The sequence below is a fragment of the Macaca fascicularis genome, chromosome 8 (assembly GCF_037993035.2).
Source record: "Macaca fascicularis isolate 582-1 chromosome 8, T2T-MFA8v1.1".
NCBI classification, from domain to species: Eukaryota; Metazoa; Chordata; class Mammalia; order Primates; family Cercopithecidae; genus Macaca; species Macaca fascicularis.
Window position 1 is genome coordinate 95,747,149 of NC_088382.1, and position 15,981 is coordinate 95,763,129.

Genomic DNA, 15,981 nt, shown 5'->3' on the forward strand with positions numbered 1-15,981 from the left:
ACAGGAAAAAAAAAAAAAAACCCAAAAACTTCAGCTTGGCTAGAGTGTGATGGGCATGATGAGAAAATAGGAGATAAAACCAAAAACATATAGTTGGAGGTCATTTTTAAAGAAGTATCAGACCAAGAAGACATGCCTTGGCAAAGTGTGGAGGTTTTAGCTAAAGGACTGAAAATCTGTTTCCAACTCTTATAATTCAGCTAGACCTAGACAAAAGTTCTTTTTGCATTTTATTTGAAATGACTTTTGTTGCTGCTTCCTAACAAGTGATAGCATTAATTTGGTGAATTGTTTTGAAGATATGAGACACTTTATAAATATTGATAGTAAAGTATTAATTTTATTTTCATAGCTACCATAGACCATACCACTGAGTTACTTGGTAATCCTATGAGAATGCTAACTTTTTTCACACCAATTTTCTAGTCCAATCAGTAGTGGAAATGCCAAACTAATTGAAATGTATTTAGAACTACATGATTTCTAAATTTGTGCATGTAATATTTGTTTTTCTTTCATTAGCCATACTATCAAATCAAAATGCATACCTACATGCTTTTAAACTCGCATACTTGATTTTCCAGATTGCATTTTTTTCAAATGTAAGTAAGAGGAATGTACATATTTCTTGTTTGTGTTTGGGTTACACTCTTAATGGTGATGGTTTCTTTACCACTTGCCCAAACTAAATCATTATTCTCTATTATTCTAAGAAAGTAGTGTTGATGGGTTGGGATTTTAAGCACACCTAGTGTAAGATCCATAAGAAAAATTTTTTTTTTTGTCCGAGTTACTGCACAACGATGAGAAGTATAAATGCATAAGTCAAGCTTCCACTGATTATGTTAACAGTATTATGGGGAAGTGATGCCTCACTACAAAATTTTATTTAAGGACTACTCTCACTTCTGGAAGCAAAATTTCTTCCAAATTCATTAACTTGTGCCAATAAATTATCATAATTAAAGAGTGGGAAAGTCTATAGAAAATTTAGATAGATAGAGATGATAGAGATACAGAGAGAAAGAGAGTTTTTTTCCTGAATTGCATATAAGCTCAGTGTGGTCAGAGACATTATATCTCCCCCATCACCCCTGTCACCCTCCCCTTGAAAACTAACCCCATCTATTATTCTGGAAGTATAGAATAAGAGATATTAAGGAATCATAATATTAAAAATCACCAGTGTGTTTCCCAGGGAAAAAGCCAATACTACTACTATACTTTGTTGTTATTAACTCACTTGGTTTTAATTATTTTTCAAAAACTCACATTCTTAATGCCTCACCTATCTATGCAATATTAGATCTCAATTATGCTTCTACATACACCTTTGACATTGCCCTTGGAAAATCCCAATTTTTGTCTTACAATAGAAAAAAGTCATTATCCCTCCCTACTATTTTCTTAAGTTAGTCTAGTATTCTACTTAGACTACTATGCTGGAATACTACTGTTCTACTTAGAACATCAGGCTAATCATCAAGTATAATTCATTATTGTTTTCATTAACTAATTTTAGGTAATTTTGTACCCCTACAAATTCTCTTGAAACAAAGTCCCTATGTGCATATCTGTCAATACATAATCAGCTCCCTGGTAGAAATCGCTATGATAGCGGGTGTCAAATAGTTTTTCTTTGCTCCAGGCAACCTGGAAGAATAAATTTTAAATGTGTTTTCTTTCTAAATGACCTAACTACTGGATTTTGCATAACAATATCTGCTAAAAAGGTAATCTGATATTATCTGTTTATTGTCTTTCTTTCTCCACTAGAATGTAAGCTTTCTAAAAACAGGGATTTTTTTTTTTCCACAGCTGTGTCCTTAGTACATAGAAAATTGACTGAGACATAGTTGAAACTCAGGAATTATCTGTTGAATTAATGAATAGATATGAAAAGCAGAAGGTATTTATCTGGGTCAAGAAGAGACACAGGATAAGGCTTTCAGAGTCTGCTAAATTCCTTGGATGTTATCCTAGGGGAAAACAAAGGAGGCCAAGTTTTCTGAGTGTTTCCACTTTCCATTGGTGCACCTCTCTGCCACACTTCCAGGGCTCTGACTCTGCTGTCAGGAGCAAAACAGTCTCACAAAAAAATAATTCATTAGCTGTCAATTCAGGGAATAATTATCAAGCACCAGCCATGTGTCCCAGGCATTACACTAGGTCCTACAGTTGATAATAATAATATCAAGATAGGGACTCTGCTCATCATCTGGTGATAAGTGCTAGGAGCACAGAAAGGAAAACAATTACCAGCCTATTGCCTTGTCATGGGAACACTCAAGCTGCCATGTGCAGACACTCATGTGATAAGGAACTGAGGCCTCCTGCCAACAGCCACATGAGCAACACATCAAAGTAGTGGATCCTCCATCCCCACTTGAGCTTTCAGATTACTGATGGCCCTGCCAACTTCTTGACATCAACCTCAAGAGAGATCCTGTGCTAGAATCACCCAGCTAAGCTGTTCCTAAAGTTCTGACTCACAGAAACTGTGAAAAATATGGTTCTTGTTTTAAGCCACTAAGTTTGAGGATAATTTGTTGTGCAGCAACAGATGACTAACATAGACTTCAGTGAAAAATGAACTTAAAAATGGGTTGCTAACCGTTGCTCATGGGGGAAAATGTTTTCACCTCAGATGTACATTGTTGCAAGATTTCTTGGGATGTGCAGACAGGTCACTATCCAAAGCACATGCTGTAATGCACTAAGGATTTGGAGTTCCAAAGTTCCTTCCTGGTAACTGATCGCAACTCCAGCCTAACAGACTGATCTTCCTAAAAGTCAAGAAAGTGGGTGGGTCACCTGAGGTTAGGAGTTTGAGACCAGCCTGACCAATATGGTGAAACCCCATCTCTATTAAAACAAATACAAAAATTAGCCAGGCTTGGTGGTGTGTGCTTGTAATCCCAGCTACTCAGGAGGCTGAGGCTGGGAAAATCGCTTGAACCCGGGAGACAGAGGTTGCAGTGAGCCCAGATTGTGCCACTGCACTCCAGTCTGAGCAACAGAGTGAGACTTCATCTCAAAAAATAAACAAATAAATAAAAAATAAAAGCCAAACAAACCGGGTCTGATGAAGCAAGAAGTTAAGAACTGGATTCATTTGTTCGGTACCAAATACGACCACATAAAATATATGCACATCTCCACTAAGTATTAAATCTCTGACAAATAACTATACGTTAATCCTAAAATCCAAAACAAAACTCATTCAGTTTCAACATAAAAATAAATAAAATATAATGTAATTAACAATAAAATCTACCTAAGAGAGAAAGAATGAGAGTTACGACCTGGAAATATTTCCACTGATGAGATTGATTTGTTGTTTGATCACCTCCACTGCTTCTTAGCGCCTTTAGGATTCCCCTCCTCTCACTGTTCCCTTTCTTCTGTTTCTATTAAAAATGCCTCCACTTCAATTTTAATAATGAAGCATTAATACTTTCATCAGCAAAGATACATTCTCTACTGGTCTTGTCTCATTTCCTTCCATGAAATATAGACCCAAGTCCCAAGTTTCTTGTTTTCCCTTGGCTTGGATCTGAGGGCAGCCTGACTCTTATAGCTTTCCTCTGTAACATCTACCATTACACCTCACCCTAGTCTACATGCTGATCTTTTGTTCCCCACTGCCTGGACTGAGAACCTGGTCCATAGTTAGTGCTAAATAAATACTAGTTGCTTTGTCCTTACCATAACTGTCACCACCATCACCATCATCATCATCATCACCACCACCACCATCACTGTCATCTCTAGAAGTCCCAGTTCCTTGTCTGGATTTCCAATCCTTTGTTCCCTAGCTGGTTAGCTTCAGTGGGCAATCCTGTCTATTTAGTGGTATGGATTCTCAACTTCATCTGCTCAGAAATATATAACTTACCTGACCACTCCCTATCTTAGCCAATTTCCCTGGTCTTCAACCCCACGCCTTCCTCAATCTCCGGTACATTTATTTCCTTCTTTCATATAATCACAGCTTGTTAGAAGTAGAAATCACCTTAAAGATCATCTTGCTTAACTCCTACATTTTAAAATTGAGAAAAGCAAATTTAAGTAGGTGTTATAACTAGCGGAGCCCACTTTCCATTCTCCAAGTCCAAGGTGTCTTTGTCTATGACCATGGTTCTCAGCCAGGGATGATTTCAGCACCCAAGCAGTGTCTGGAAACATTTCTGATTGTCAAAACTTGAGGGGCAGAGTATGCTCCTGGCATCTGCTAGTGTTTAGCAGTATCCTTGTCCTCTACTCACATTTAATCCTACCACTATAAATGGTGCTATATAGGAGACAAATAACGTTAAGAAATTAACCTAAGTACACTTGACTAGCAAGTACAAAAGCCATCAATTACAAGGCCATCTGGCTTTAAGACACAATCCACTCTCCACCATGGTGCCCTTGTTAAAAGAAAAGTAAAAAAGTGCTGTATACTTCTGTTTCCCACCCGGCCTCTGTCTTTCTATGCCGATAGCACTCATGCAAACATGGTGAATGTTCCTAAAACCTGTCGGACTTTCTGTAAGAAGGGTGGCAAGCACCAACCCTACAAAGTGACACAGTACAAGAAGAGCAAGGATTCTCTGTATGCCCAGGGAAAGCGGCATTATGACAGGAAGCAGAGTGGCTATGGTGGGCAGACTAAACCGATTTTCCAGAAAAAGGCTAAAACTGCAAAAAAGATTGTGCTAAGGCTTGAGTGGTTGAGCCCAATTGCAAGTCTAAGGCTATTAAAAGATGCATTTTGAACTGGGAGGATATAAGAAGAGAAAGGGCCAAGTGATCCAATTCTCAGTGTCATCTTTTATTATGAAGACAGTAAAATCTTGAGTTTATGTTCAAAAGAGAAAAAAAAGGTAAAAAAAGTAATCCTCAATGTTAGTATCATAGTATTTTATATATTATACTACATTATAATTTTTTCATTTTCCCAAATTTGGACCATTTAAAGTTCTGAATTTCACAAGCATAAACTTATGTCCTCAGGGGAAGAAAATTACTACTATCCTTAGTTGGTGAGAAGAGGAAGTGCCTTCAATAAGTGGTGTAGGGCTCCCGGCCAAGTCTTCAGAGGAATCTACAATGATTTACCAGCTCAGCAAAGAAGAGGATGACATCTTGCCGACAACACTGCAGTCAGAATAAGTTACCATGGTTTGTTCTCATTCGAACAAGAAGTACATGAGGAAAAAGAAATATTTCCTGGACTTGTATGTACTTCCCTTTCACAAGTATTTCTTTTGTAAGTTGGTATTCCCCCAGCGGCCTTCTACCAAAAACGGCAGTCTTTTTGTGTGCCCTTGGACATGAGGCAGGTGGCACCAGGCCCACAGAACCTTGACAAGTGTGGAAGGACAAGAATGGAAAGAAAACAAAAATGAGAAACAGTATCTCCTAAGAAGATCTTTCAGAGTTTATCTTGTCAACCACCTACAAGAGATGGAAAAGCAGAACAAAGCCCATTGATGTCTCTCATGGCATTTTAACAAGAGAGTGTGGCAGACAATTTCATTCCTGATGCTCTGACATGTACTAATTTTCAGACTCAGCGATCAGCACCCATGTTCTCTGCCTGTTTTGTTAATGATTCAAAGTGTATGCTTATTTTGTGCTATATATATACACACACATAAATCTGTAAAATCATAATAGCATTTTGATGGAATCATGCTGTCTCTCAATGGAATCTAATTGGTAATTTGCCTCTAATTTTTATAATTACTTGAGTGACATGAATCCTAGAATAGTAAGGAAGCCCATGGTCTTGCCATAATAATACCATAATTACCATAAATAATACTTTGATGAATCACAGCTTCTTTATTCCTTCTTCTTTACTCAACATTATTTCTAACTTAGCAGTGATATCTTCATACTGCTTTTTTGTTTACCAGACTGATTCTTCTAGAAGCTTGGAAATTCCTTGAAGATAGGAATCATGTCCCATTTTTCTTTTTATCTCCAGAGCCTAGGATAGTACCCAGCACAAGTTAAGTACTTAATAAATATGGGTCAGGCTGGGCACAACGGCCCACGCCTGTAATCCCAGCAGTTTGGAAGGACGAGGCGAGTGGATTGTCTGACCTCAGGAGTTCAAGACCATCCTGGACAATATGGCAAAACCCTATCTCTACAAAAAATATTTAAAAGTAGCTGGGCGTGGTGACACAAGCCTGTAGTCCCAGCTACTTGGGGGATTGAGGCAGGATGATGGCTTGAGCCTGAGAGGTCAGGGCTGCAGTGAGCCATGTTCACGCCACTGCACTCCAGCCTGGGTGACAAAGGGAGACTCCATCTCTTAAAAAAATTAAATTACATTACATTTTAAAAATAAAATTAAAAAATAATAAAATTTATATTGGTCAGGTTATCTAATGAATAAATAAATAACTGCTTGAGTGAATAAATGAAATAACAAGTCACGACCACTGGATTTCTCAGTAGCTCTTTATCTGCCATAGTAAGGACACAGAACCCACATTTTGCCACTATCAGAGGATCAGGGAATGAGGCAAAGGAGAAGTCCCTGGACACCAGAAAGCTTTCTCTGGGAGTGAAAGCCAAACAGCTGCTGGATGCTTCTCAGAACTGTGAATAAAGATATCAGGTTTCTAGGGCTGTATTTACTGTACACATAAATTAACTTGAGTATTACACTATTGACAAAATATATACTTGCCATCCTAAACATCAACAGGAACTAGAATAGGCAGTATTGTTAGATCACATTACGTTCTGTGTCTTCTGCCTCCCAACGGTTAAATATCTGTACACTGGTGGCAATGAACTGGATATATACACCACAATCCCTCCAAGCTCCAACATTCTGTCACCACTAGGGTACTAGGCACCACTAGAGAACATGGGAGATGCAATTCTAAGTTAATCTTCACATTAGCATGTCCATTCTATGCAATTCAGTGTCTCTGCATGACAATTGTCAAGTTGCTTATTTTTCTAGTCTCAGTTTTCCTGTCTGAAAAATGGAGATTATAAAGTGAGTTTATAGTACTTGGTGAAGAAGCAGACATACGCTAAATAAATGTTAACTGTTGTGGTTTATAATATAGTTCCTGATGCTAATGACACAAGAAAAACAATTATTACAATGTGCTGTGTGTAACAAGAGCTGTAATTTCAGAATACTGCAGGAACCCAAAGAGAGTATCCAGCTTCTGAAGATGTTGCCTTATCTGAGACATTGAGGATCATTAAGAGTGTAGGTTTCATCAGGTAAAGGGGTGAGATGGCATTGCAGGCATAAGGGATAGCTTGGGCAAAGGTGTAGAGGCTGAAAATCTCATGGCATAGACCACACTCTCCAAGCAGTTTGGGGTTGCTGGAGTGCAAGGCTGGAGATATGGCAGGAGAGGTATGCAAGGGCCGTTAAGGACTTTATCCTGTGGTGAGAGCCATGGAACTATGTTAAATAAAGACTCACTTGACCATACCTGCATTCAGAAAGAAAGTTCTTGTGGCTGAGTAGAAGATGGTAACAACATTGAACTTGCCTGAGCCCTGTGTTCCTTGAAAATGGTAATGGTTTAGGGATGCAGGAATCCCTTTTGTTTTCTGGAGACAGCTTACTACAAGGAAACGAGTCCCTATATAATTTAAATAATACTCATATGTGTCTCCACCATCACTCTAATTTACCTATGACAAAGCCAGACACAGACCCTTCAAATTCCCATTTTTTGCCTCAGAAATAATTAGGTAAATGTTTTTCCCCGGTGACAAACCAGAACAAAATGCTTGTTAGTCAAACCTCATTTAATATTTGGTGAAGATTCTCTCCTCCCCGCCTACTCCCTGACTTTGGCCCACCCTCAGCTTCAACCAGCACACAACCCTCCGTAGCAACCTCCCCCTACACTGAGAACTGGCTGGCATTACAACACACTCTGGTCTACTGTCCACTCAGGCCATTCTCTTTTATTTCATTTTCCTGCACCCGGTTCTCTCTCCTTATTTATTCCTCCCCCTGAAAGAGAGATTCTTTTGATGTTTGCAGATCTCATGGTCAGAGCATTCTCTTTATTATAACTATCATGAGAACAGTATGAGGGAAACCACCTCCATGATCCAATCACCTCCCTGATGCAATAATTCCTTCCTTCCATTCTCCCTACTACCCGCCATCTTGCAATAATCATTTTGAATAAAGCCTCTTCTTACTAATCCAGACCAATGTTTTATTTTTGACAATGGATTGGACACACCTGGAGATTACACAGGGACCACTGCACTAGTCCAGACCAGAGTCGATGAGCCTCTGAACTAGGACACTGAAGTGGCATAGAGTGACAAGAAATGTTTACAAGGCAAATGTGATGGGAATGAATGATACACCAGACAAGGGAGAGAAGGAAGCGTCTGTGTCTTCACCAAGTGTGTGATATTGCCCTGGGAACTGTAGTCAGAACTAAATGGCACTCCCCCTGTTCCTACTGCAACCCTATATCCTTGCACCTACAATTTATAATCATGTTTTTGTAAATGTCTCCTTTGAGACATTGAAAGAATCCTTGAGAACAGGATTCATCATGATTTGTTGCCTCTGCTCTCAAGACTGAGCAGAGTGCCTGATGTCCTAGAAATGGTCACTAAGTGTTCATTAAATTCACTTTGAGATTAATTCATAAAACTGATTCAAGATTTCTTAAGACATCTCTATGGGTAAAAGTTCTCAGTAAATAATTATAAAGCATTTAGAATACAAGCCCTGTGGCTTCTGAATTGAGAGAAGAAGTAACTGTGAAGGTACTATTCGCTAATATTTTTTCTAGACTTACTATTTAGCACTGTGCTAAGCCCTTTGAATGCACTATTTTGTGATATTGTGATAGAATAAGAAATATATATTTTGCTTTTAGTCCATTTCCTGGCACACAGCTCCTAAAATCCTTGAATCTCTGAAGTGATAAGCATCCTTTTGTAAGCTAATGAGATGGCTGATGGCTGGGAGTTCCTGGAGAGCCTCAGGATTGGGGGCTGGTTACCAGGGGAACCAACTTTGTGATTAGAGGGCTGGAACTTTCAGCCTCAACTGAGGCTGAAGTTTAAGTTGATCACTAAGGACCAATAGCTTAATCAATCATGCCTATGTAATGAAGACTCCAAAAAACCCAAAACTTAGAGTTCAAAGAGCTTCCAGTTGCCAAAAATGTAGATATTTAGGAAGGTTCTAGTTGCCAAAGGTGTGGCACATCGGGACAGGGCATGGAAGTTCTGCACCCCTTTTTGCAACTGCCCAGGAGGTTCATATTGTCTGATGCCCAGATAGAGCCAATTTATCAAGATGGGGGGATTACAATAAATAAAAAGTTTAACACTCTTAGAGCCAACTAAACAGGAAATCAGAGTTTTATTATTACTCAAATTAGTCTCCCTGAAAATTCAGAGGCTAGGGTTTTTCAAAGAGAGTTTCGCAGGCAGGGGGCTAGGGAATGGGGAATGCTGATTGGTTGGGTTGGGAATGAAATCACTGGGATTGGAGTTGTCCTCTTGTGCTGAATCAGTTCCTGGTTAGAGGGCCATAATACAGGATGAGCCAGTTTATTGATCTGGGTGGTACCAGTTCATTAATCAGAATTCAAGGTCTGAAAATTACCTCTGTACTAGTTTGTTTTCACACTGCTGTAAAGAAATACCTGAGACTGGGTAATTTAAAAAGGAAAGAGGTTTGATTGACTCACAGCTCTGCATGACTGGGGAGGCCTCATGCAACTTACAATCATGGCAGAAGAACAAGCAGGCATGTCTTACATCTCAGCAGGTGAGATAGAAAGCATGTGAAAGAGAAACTGTCAAGCACTTATAAAACCATCAGATCTCATGAGAACTCACTCACTATCATGAGAATAGTATTGGGGAAACTGCCTCCAGGATTCAATCACCTCCCAGTAGATCCCTCCCTCAACACAAGGGGATTACAATTAGAGATGAGATTTGGGTGGGGACACAGAGCCAAACCATATCAATCTCAAATACTAAACTTGGGTTTTACAATAATGATGTTATCCGTACAAGCAACTGGGGAGGCTAGTGATCTTGTGGCCTCTGGCTCTTTGACTCCTGGGACATAATTTCTAATCTTGTGGCTAATTTGTTGGTTTTACAAAGCTGATCTGGTTTTCAAGCAAGGAAGGATTTGTTTCGGCGGGGGGGCTATTATCATCTTTGTCTTAAACTATAAACAAAATTCCTCTCAAAGTTAGTATGGCATACACCCAGAAAGGAACAAAGGTAGCTCAGAGGTTAAAGGCAAGATGGAGTTGCTTAGGTCAGATCTCTCACTGTCATAATTTTCTCACTGTTATTGAAACTGGCCCAATTGTCCCATAGAACTGATGTTTATTGTTTCTTTTGACTAAACATAGAAATTGATACTCTCAATCTTAAAACTTAAAAGTTGCATTTGTTTTATCTGAGTTCCTCTCTTAAGAAACCAACCATCAGGCCTCCCATGTAGTGTCAAGAAACTGAAACTTATCAGATCACCACATCTGGACAATAAGATGCCAGACCCCTCAAGCATCATGATTGGCTAAGCAACCACCTGCTTCCTGTTGATCAGCTCCTTCATTACCCCCCCCTAATTCCTGTTTACCTATGTGTAGTTACATTCCTTTCCTGCTATAAAACCCCCCAATTTTAGTTGGTCAGGGAGATGGATTTCAGACTCATCTCCCATCTCCTTGGCTGCATAGCTTGATTAAAGCCTTCTTCTTTGACAATACTGAGTGACTGGCTTTCTGTGTGGTGAGCAACGGGACCTAGACCAAACCCCTGGTGTTGTGGTAACAGATTTTGGTTCCCTGACTGAGAATGCATTGTCATGGCTCAGCTGTCATGGGTCAAGAGAATTTCAGAAGGCCTCCTAAGCAGCTGTCTGGCCCTTCTTTACCTGTAGTTGGATTTTGGTCTCTGTATTTGACCCTGCCAATGTAAATAAACTTTTAAAAAATGCCAGCCCCAACCGTGTTCCTGACTGCTTAGGAAGAACAGCTTTTGAAATTTGACACCTGCATCAAGATAGGAGAGTGTCCTTAGTGGGCCCAGACTGCAGGATCTGCTCTTCTCAATTTGGGAGATTTTTAAAGGAATTGCCATTTGGAGATTGAACAACCCTGACTGACTGAGAGAGGGAAGTATCCTGACTGTTTCAGTTTGGACACTCTTGGAGGCTTGTTTGCAGTTGTGTGTGCATCCAGGCAAGTGAATGTATTTTGTGGGTACTGGACAGCGGGATCTGCTTCTTTCTATTTGGATAATTCTACAGGAGTTTCCATTTGCGTGTTAAACAAGCCCAGCTGATTGAGAGAGGAAAGTACCGTAACTGTTTCAGTTTGAACAGTCTTGGGGCTTGTTGGTTGCTGCAGCCATTGGATTGTGTTTTTGTGATTGTGTGTGTGTGTGTGTGTGTGTGTGTGTCAGTATAGCCATGGGAAATCAGAATTTGATAAACTGATATCCTTTGGTAATACTGCTTGGCTTCAACATTTTTTATAATCTGGAGAAGTTTGGCCTTTCTGTGGGTTATGCTATTGAATGGGAAAGTGGGATGGAGTTCCATGTATCAAGGCTTTTATGCAAGCAAGGTCAGGCCTGGTTAGTATGCAATATTCTTCTGTGGTGCTGTTTGACTCCAGTGTTCTTTGGACACTGAGGAAGTTTGACCTTTAAAAACCAAACCACCATGGAAACTGCTTTGCTCAAAATTTTGGTTCACAACCTCCTTTGAATTACCTATTGGAGCAAACAGAGTTTAGCCATGTGAATGTGTTTGTAAGACCAGTGAGATTGTATGGCTAGAGTTCTGAAGTAAAAGCTATTGGACCTCTGTTTGTATATGTGTGTACATATTTAGATGTGTTTATGTGTATGTACATTTGTTATGTTATGTTATATGTTTAATCTACCAAATTGGCTTATAAATAAAAGAACACTCATAAATTAAGTAAATGTGTCCAAGCATTGTCAAGTTCATATGACTTAAATAAATCTTTCATAAACAAACAAGCTTTAAAATTATTGGTAAGATGAAAATAGAAATATCATCAGAAATGTTAGGATACATTTTTGTCTGGGTTTTATCTTTGTCTCTGCTAGATATTTTGAGATGTCAGTGTTTGGCACAGAAGTTTGTAAAACTATAAACCCAGTCAAAACAAAATGATCTTTGTGTGCCTTCGTTGATAAATGAGACTAGTTTAATGATGTTAGTCTAATAAAAACAACTGAATATTCTTAGTTATTGGAAAAAATACCTACATATTTAATTTTAAGGTTCTTACTTAGGTGAGCACCTGCTCTTCACAGACTGTAAAAATGGTTAACAAGGAAATAATTTTAAATGACTAGCTTTGTCTAATATCTCAGTTTTTAGAAGTAATCTAGATAAATTTTTATAAAATGAAGGAATTTAGTACATGTAAATAGGATAAATGCTTGTGGGTAAACTTTTTGTGTAATTTAAAATCTTAAAATTACTTTTGATACTCCTTGAATGTCTGGGTCATTTCCAGTTGAGAAAGTGTTATGATACAAGGAAACATGTTTTTTAAAATTGTGGTATGGTTCTTATCTATAAAATGCTAATATCTAATAGACAGTTTCAGAGTTCTTGCTTCCTAGGTTTACACTAAAATTTAAGGTTACTAACAATAAGAATTGTAGTTAATATGTAGTTTTGTACATAAAATGTGTCAAATAATATATGTCTTTATTGAAAAAAAGGAATAATTTTGTCTTATTCAAAAGTTATCTAAAGATTCATTCAAATTAGAGACTTGGAAATGTTATTTATAAAACAGGGTAGAAAGGAACCAGCAAACAAGTGACAAAAATGTAAAGAAAGTTATGAATATAAAGATATATTTTTGGTAAGAAAGGTTATTTTAAACAAGAGAAAACTTAGGACAAAGCAGAAAGTCCAAGCGTGCCATAGATGGTCTGTGCATGTCACATGTAGTTTTTTTGTCTGTTTCTCTGTATGTCTATCTTTGCATACATGCAGAGAAAATAAAAGTTGAAAAGATTTAGATAGTAAAATATTCTTTAATACCCAATAGAAAATTTAAAAAATCTGGCTAATTAATGTTGCTCATAGTTAAAACTCTTAGTCTTGATGAAAGTGAATTGAGAAATATTATAAAGAAATACACTGGCAGTTTGGCAATTATTTTTTAATACAGTTAAGCATGAAGCTACATTTAACATGGAGTCACATTTTACATACTTGCCACATTGCTTTGTTTCACACTGTGTCTGCTATTCTGCATAGATAGTAAGTACTAGCACTAATGCACTTAGTGGTCACGGGTCTAAAGTGATTTTCTTAATTGTACAAAATATGTAGTGGTATTGGTAGACTTAAAGACATTACTTTGTGTATAAGGAACAGGATATCCATCATGGGGTTTTTTTGTTTGTTTTTTTCTTTGCTTTTTAGACTCTGGGTAACAACTGCAGTCTCCATAGTCAATTGAGTAGGAGAAAAAATTGGGGTTACTTTCCTGTTTACTTTTGCTTTTAATTTTCATTTACTTGCTGTTTGTTCTCCTTGGGGTCTTACTTACATATACATATATAAAACTGTCAATGTTTTTTAGTTTCTAAATTAAGGTGTGTATTTGGTTCTGTGAATATTCATTTTGTTTCTTAGGCATTTCCAACAGTTCAGTATTTGCTCTGTTTATCTAAAATCCTAAGGAATCTTTGTCAAGCCTCCAAAAGAAAAAAAATTATCAAGCATACCAGCTATTTAAAACTGGATTGGTTTTGCTTACCTCTGATGATTTAGAGAACTATAAGAGCCTTAAGTTTCCTGGCAAAAAATTCAAATAAAAGACTTATTTTTAATGTTCAGAATAGAAATAGTATAATATTTATTTTGTTATTTGGTAAAGAAGGTGGGAGTAGAATTGTTTAAATTATGTTTCTTTCCATTGAAATGTAATTCAATCAATAATTTAAGTTGATTTCGAGTCTTTTCCTTTAGGTGATGAGAAGAAAATTGTGGTATGGGAACAAAGTTTTAATGTTCAGGAAATATTGGCTTTGTTCTTAGGAAAATCATATTAACTGGGATTTCTCTCAAATTACTTTAGTTGTGTTTACCACTATTAAAATTAAGTGACATGCACTTGAATTAAGTAGTAATGAAAAATGTGAGACTTTTCAGTGACTTTTGATCCCAAGCCTTTATTACCATTAGGCCTTCAGATATATACTCAAAAACAAAATAAGTACCAGTGTTGCATTGGTTTAAAGATTCCAGTGGCAAAAGTTACCTAATAAGTTGTCAGTAGAAACCATTCTTGAAAATGTGTGATGGTACTCTTTTAAAAGAGCCGAAACGAAATTATTCTGTGCTTATTCTTACTAGGTCCCTGTTTGGTTGTATAGTATTTAAGTGAAAATTGATTATTTATCCTCTGCTGAATTTCTAAAACTGATATTTGCATTTACCATTTTTTAAGTGATAAAGAGAAAAGTTAATTGTCTTTCTTTGATAAGTTGTCATAGGAGCTGTCACTTTTTTTACGCTTTTTTTTCAGTTCTGTCACTAGGTTGCTAGCAATTAGACACATGCAAGAAATAACCTCACCACTTTAGTACAGTGGTTTGAAGTGCTGTGGGCAGTAACTACTGGACACTAAGTCACAGTGTTTTAATTTGTGACATGTTAGAGAGAATGATAGGACTTTCCACAGTATAAATGTCCTATTACCTAGTCCTTCTGTTGAAAAGTTACAAGGCTTTGACTCCAGGGTCTAAAAAAGGCACTTACTCCCTTACTCCTTCTAAATCTTGAACATTCACACCAAAGCCTTATCTTCAGACCCAGGAGAAGGTAACAATCAAAATGAACTGCTTTCACACAAAGCCAAAAATTAAAACTATTCAATCCCTCTAGGCCCAGGAATTATCATGGGAGACATGGGCATGTGAGATTGTAAGGGCAGATTTTGAGGGATGAAATTAATTCACAGTTTCTCTATAAATTAAACATTAATATCAAAAGTACACTGATGCAAGGCCAGTGCTGGTATAATAGGGTTTTCTTGAAGCATCGATCTGCTCTTTAAAAAAAAAAAAATTGTGAAAGGTTATAAAAGGTTTTTGGAAATCTTACCTTATGGTCAAACTGATTAAAATTAGATAGACTTGTTTATAAAGCTTTATTAAAATTAGCTTTAACATTAATAATACACCGTACAAATGTAAAATTTCATTTTCTCTTTTGAACAAAATTTTTGTGTAATATTAATAAGAGATTTTTGTTTAACTTTTGAGTAAACTGCCGGGGAACAAAATGGAGGGGAGAAGACAGATTTAGCTGGCCATGTGTTGTCTGTATTAGGTCTTATTGTTTGGAAAACTAAGTTTCATCTTTATCAAAAAGTATATGTTTTTATCATTTTGGCCAAATGAATGACTATTTTATAGTGACCTGCAAATCTATTTTGTGATATCAAGTGTCTTAAGCCTTTGACATTTGACAAACTTTCCAAAAGCAAAATATCAACTTCTAAATTCATCATTTTGACCTTACTCTAACTTTTTTGGATATTGGGTCTCCTAAAGTTCAAGAGAGACATATTAGGATTATTTGTTCTGTTAAAGTTATACAGGAAGCATCGTCAATGTGAGGTGGTATTTAACTTTCTTTGGGTTATATTTATATAGATGTGCTGTTAATGTGTCTCAGGATTTTATCAGATTCCTAAAATCCTGATATGTCTTAACATATGTTGTCAGTAATAATTATGATTATTACATTAAATTTTTATATGCCACAAAAATATAAATTTTTATATGCCAAATTTCTTTGTCAATTGTGTCTGTCCTGAAACTTTTGTCATCCACAATTGTTTTGCTTTGATTCTTTGCAAAAAGCAGTTTATAATCAGCTATAGTCCAGGGCTTGTTTCTTTGGGAGAGTTCATGAAAAGGACT

General features: G+C 37.2%; 1 pseudogene; it reads left to right on the forward strand.

Annotated features, from left to right (window-relative positions):
• Nucleotides 1-4,066: 4,066 nt before the first annotated feature.
• On the forward strand, nt 4,067-6,327 carry LOC135964544 (large ribosomal subunit protein eL42-like; annotated as a pseudogene).
• The last annotated feature ends 9,654 nt before the right edge of the window (nt 6,328-15,981 follow it).